This window comes from Alligator sinensis, unplaced genomic scaffold (assembly GCF_000455745.1).
Source record: "Alligator sinensis unplaced genomic scaffold, ASM45574v1 scaffold601_1, whole genome shotgun sequence".
In the NCBI taxonomy this organism is placed as follows: domain Eukaryota; kingdom Metazoa; phylum Chordata; order Crocodylia; family Alligatoridae; genus Alligator; species Alligator sinensis.
Window position 1 is genome coordinate 1,257,628 of NW_005841905.1, and position 5,874 is coordinate 1,263,501.

A 5,874-nucleotide genomic window follows, 5' to 3' on the forward strand; every position below is an offset into this window, starting at 1 on the left:
TCTCCAATCTCTCAGTCCTGATCCTCAAGGGAAACTTACACAACACTTCCCAGAGACGAGCCTAGGAGCTCCATTTCATCAACCTCCTGGATACTAGAGATCATGGACTAAACATAGACATTGGATACATTATAATCGGCCTGGCAACTGACTCCCCAGCCCAGCCCCTGGCTTCTTTACTTTTCATCCCATCCAGGAAGAGCACACACTAACTGCTGAAACTTCCTTAGCCTGAAGAAGGGTTTTTGAACTCGAAAGCTTGCTTAATAACTATTCTCCAACTATTTGGGTTGGTCTAATAAAAGATATCAAATTCACCCAAGGAACCTTGTCTGCCTAATTTCCAGCTATTTACTTTTTCACAGACTGCCTCTTTTCTACCTTGGAGAACTCAACAACACTAGAGTCTCCCTTACTTACTTTGGCATTATTTCCCCCTCCTCCCCCACCTCCCTTCCCTATCCTTTGTTTTCCTAATTTCCATCCATTTACATTCTCATGACATCCTGTCACACTTTTAGCCTCCTCCTGGGAGATCTCAGAACAGCGGAGATTCCCTATGCTTGAAGAAGGATGCTTATGCCTGAAAGCTTGCAAAGAACTTTTTTCCAACTACTCAGTTGGTCTAATAAAAGATATCACATCTACCAAAAGAAGTTTGCCTGCCTGTGCTGTGACTGATAATGCATCTTTTCCTATATATATCAAGGGTGTCAAAGATATGAACAATGGGCTAGATCCAGCCTGAGGTATCCTACTATCTGGCCTTCAGTGTTGCCTGTGGGTCTCAGACTGGCCCCATGGGCTGCATTCAGTATGTAGAGCCAGTCTGGTGTATACTGCACACAGCATGTGAGACTGAACCCAGTGCGCATGCTGTATGCAGCACACACGGCTAGTCTAGGGCATGCACTGCATACAGCACCCATGTGCATGCTGGACCCTGACCCTGCATGCTGGATCTGGGCCCACACTGGATCGGACCCACAGACAAGCTTGGCAGTTGACACGCTGGATCCAGTGTGCAGGCTGGTCTGGTGCAGGTATTGTATGCCGTGCATACCTGCATGGAAGCATGGAAGCTGGGGCTTGGGCTGGCACATGCTGTATCTGGTATGTGAGGCGGGAGCTGAGGTGTACACTTCATGCAGCATGCAGGGCCACTTCAGGACATATGCCACTCCAGAACAGGGCCACTCCAGGACACATTGGGCCAGTCTTTGGGCCTGAACCTGCCCATGGACTGGCCCTGTAAAACTTGGTTGGCCCACAGGGCCAAATGCATTTGAGACCCTGATATATATGTCTAAGTCTCTGGTGATAATAGTTTATTGATAATAATTGTGCACACAATGCAATTTGTAGGTGTATTCTGAGCCTCAGACACACACATTTTATTTCAAGGGCATCAAACTCATCTGGCCCCATGGAGCTGGGGTCAGCATGTGCTACATGTGGTGCATGGGGCAGGCCCAAGACCCAAAGGCAGCACCATGGGCCAGACGATAGGGCTCCACAGGCCAGATTCAGTCCATGGGCCATATCTTTGACACCCTCATTTATATCAACTTGGTGCAAATTAAATGCAAATCTTCACAAGTTCAAAGAACAGCTCATGCTCCTAATTTGTACACCTCAAAGATCAGGCAAAAATTACTTTATCAGTAAGATGCATGATGTCTTGTTCAATGACAAAGAAAAATGCTCAAAAGATGAAAAGGCAGATGAGATTTCAGAGCTCCCTCATATGAACAGGTGGCAGTGATTATAATAGATTTTGATAAGTTTTCAGAAATCCAGGAGACTTCTGTCTTTTCAGAGCGCTGATCACCTGAATAATAATATTTTTTACATGTGCATCAATTGAATAATAATGTATTTGCACTTTTGTCAGAATTCTTCAAAGGATAGCAAAGTGCTTTACAAACAACAGCTTAAGGAGCCCCTAGAACCCTTGTGAGGTAGGTATGGGAATCAGAGATCACTCAAGTCAGGAGTGGCAACCTGCAACTTCTGTACATGTCATGTGACAGATGAGGGAGGGTGCAAAGAACAGAACAGCAGACAGTCCATGGAGCAGAAAGCAGAAGAGCAGATACAGCAGGGAGCCCCAGGCAGGAAGCAGAAAGCAGACTGGTCAGAGGAAGGAGACTGGAGTGGTAATGGGAGGGCATGGGCTTAACTTGCGGCACACCTGGCAGAAAGGTTGCCCCCCCTGCATTAGTGAAATGCAGCCACCTCTGGGATGGCACATTAGTGTGGTCTCACAGTATCAGTATACAGCAGCAGTGCTGGATAAAACTTGACTAAGAATGCTGCATGATGCTTCTTAAGGAAAAATGTCATTCCTCAGCCTGAAATGCAATCAGAGCACTAGGATTAACACCTTCACTTTTACACACAGCAGAGGAACACTGGAATGTCTATAATAGATCAGACCCAGGGATCCCTTAGGGCTGAAACTCTGACAGCAGCCAGTTCCAGATGCTTCAGAGAGAGATCCAACACATTTTCATTTGGACCACAATGCTGGTTCTTAAATTAAAATGTTTAAAACAAAACAATTATTATTTTTAAACAATGTTGTTTTAATTTGCTTGGAAAACTGCCTCACGCTCACTTTTTTTCCTACCCTGTCCCCCTTTTTGTTTCAACTACAAAATGAGGAGTTTGTTTGTTAAGGAAAGTGATTTTCTTCAACAAAATTATTAATTTTTTAATTTTCAAAAAATCAAATGATTTTGTGAAAGAAATGGACAAAGTTAAAAATATTAATTTATTTCTCTTTTTTACATTAATGTTTAAAAACTATTTCTATTTGCATTTGTTATTTTCTATTTTCTATTTTTTTTTTTGCTGGCTCTGTCTAGTCTGACTCTTTTTATACACAAACATTTTGCCTATTTTAGCAACCATCAGTATACACTATGAGATTTTCATTAATCTGTAAACAGGTCTTTCCTTGAGTGTTTTCAGTAAATTAAGAATCCAGCAATGTTTATGAGTAATTCAGTGAATTTATTTGAACACTCATGACCTTGTCTTTGTCAACAGTGAATTTTGAGGGAATATCCTGGGATTTTTTAATGGACACCTTTGGTCACTCAGGACTTCAAAATCGCATCTTGCTTATACAACATGTCCAACAGAACAGCGCCATCTAACATCACGTTAGAATGATGGCTCAGTATTGACCTAAAGGCAGTGATGATTACAAGAGTCAGTCTTTGAATTTAGATGAAGCTGGTCTCTAAAATGTGCACACACTAAGTTGCCAGTACAGAATAAGGGGCCTTTGAACTGGATATATGTATCCAGTGGTTGTGGTTGTGGATTGGAGACAGAACATAGAATCAAAGAGGAATAGGGGAGGAAGGGATGTCCAGACATCATTTCATTCAACCCTTGCCCAGGGCTTTCTCTGCTGCAAGTTAGTGAAGGCAGGCTGCTACATTTTGGGGAGGATGGACAGAGCAATAACAGACCGACTAACATAAAAATAGAAAAGAAGAACAGAAACATCATTCATTTTACTGTCTTAAATAACTAAAACAGAAAAGAGTGGAAAGGGGGACCCCTATTTAAGAGAATCACAACGTATATTTCACAAAGTTTAATTATTTTAAATTTTCATGCATATACATAAATGTATATCTGCACATAGGGGGGGTGAAAAAATAGGAAAAAAATGTAATATTGTTCCATTTCAAGAGAGAGACAATTTCCAAATGTAAAGTGCTTTTCAAAATCCAACTGCCTCTACTTTTCCAAGTAGCTGAAGAAACATTCCCTTTATGCTACTTTAACCTCCTCGACAAAAGAGCTGGCATGAAGAGAGAGGCGAGAAAAGAAGAGGAAGACTGCTGGAGTGCTTTGTGCTCAGGCTATTTTGGGTTGCATAGCAGCCCATGGATGACTGTGGGCAGCAGTCATAAGCTATAGCAACCCCTGGCATGATCTATTCTGTGCTGGAGGCTACGCCAGCCCTTAGACTAGCCGAAAATCCCACAAGTGCAAAGATGGCACGAAACCATTTTTGCTCCCTCCTCTTGTGCTGGGTCGCCTGCAAAGCACCACACAGAACTTAGCCCTGGAGCTCTGTTTGCCCTCTGTAGGACAAAAGTAACCACTTTCAAAACAAGTTTCCATGAGTCTACATCACACATGCATTTTCAAACTTGCATATAAGAGGGTCATGCACTCCAGAAACCATACTTAAAATCCGATGCTTAACATCAGCTCCACGAACCACAGCTTTTTGTAATAACTGCTGGAACAGGTTTTGATCAAAGACATCACTCCATGTGATGCCGCCTTCAACAAAGGCAGTTTTTACTAAACTCAGCTGTTTGAAATGTGTGATTTAATCCATGCCTTTTACAAAACAAATGTTATTGCTGATAAAATCAGGTGGATTACCACAGGGCTCTGACATATCCAGCAGGGCGAGAGGGAAGGAAATTAATCGAGCCGGCTACAGCACCAGAATTTAACCACGTTCCAGAAGTATATGTTTAACATTGCCTTACAGCTGGAGGAGGACTATTAAGCTATTGTATTTGGAAACTGCTGTAAGTGCTGACTAAGGATCTGCCCTTGGGGCAGTTTGCTTGGCATTTCCCATGTGAAAAACCTGAAGTAGCTACACTTTGCTGGGCTCCTACAAAATACAGCAATGCCAAAATTAGTGTAGAAGAGACACATTAAACAGGTAGCAACCGTTTATAACTGCAGGCAAAGTATATTTTGGTATAGCCCTGCATTACTGTACAGGAGTATTAGTTGCAGGGTTCTAGGTGACTGAATAAAAAGAGGCTTGCTTGAAATAGAAAGCAAAGTTAACTCGTTCCCTGTAAGTGGTAGGCAGCGTCACCTAACAGAGGGAAAAAACGCTAGCTGTGTAAGGGATTTTCCTGGGAACCTCTAATGCAGGAGGTGTTGGGTAACTGGTTAAGAGAAGGCTAAGAGATGGTCAGGAACTGCCCTGAAAGAACAATCTTTGTTCCACAGATGTTACTCGACCCCGTCTGCTTCATCAGCTGGAATTTTAAACCTTACCGAAATGTAACGTCTCAGAGTCAGAGCAGGCAGCCAAACCTGTGCATCATGGATGGCTGTGTGGACCCTTAGGCTGAACGGACTGAAAACCTAATGCTGACCAACAGGTTCCCTCCTCAGCTCAGGATCTTCTTTCTATTGGTATTTTCAGTCTGGCGCCTGTTAAAGAAATGACAGCCTGAAGTGTCACTGGCCTGTTTCTCTTGGCTCTTGCAGCACTGCCAGTCATCAAGTGAAAGAGCTTGTCAGCTGATTGTCAGAGGTAGTAACCAATGAGGCAGCAGCATCTGCAAAAACAGGAAGTCAGACGTCCAACAGAGAGCAGGGGAAGGCAGAGCCTCTGGTCCTGCCTGCCAGAGAGCTCCAAACAGGTAATAGGAGTGAGATTGGCTTCCCAGTTACCATGGTAAAATCAAATAATGCCATGAGATGACCTCGTTTCAGATGTTCTTGTTGTAGGATTTCTGGAACGCACAGTAAGACTTATTTGAATGCTTACTTTCTTACAGGGCTGTGGGTCCTGGTTATATGTGATGCAGAGATTTGCTCTTTACAGGATCATTCCCCTTCCCCCCCCGCACTATTTAGCCTGCATGAGAATCTAGACTTTAAATCACAAATGAAAATGGGGTTTCATTAATCACAATACTACCAGGCATCTCTGCAAGAGAGACTCTGGGCTGGGATTGTAGGAGCTGTGGGGAGTTCAAATCTGTCCCTAGCAGTACTGTGTGGGCAGCTTGCAGTGACGGCAGGATTTCTGGCTCAGGTACTATTTGCTCTGTCATTTTACGAGCATTAAATACAATCATGCGC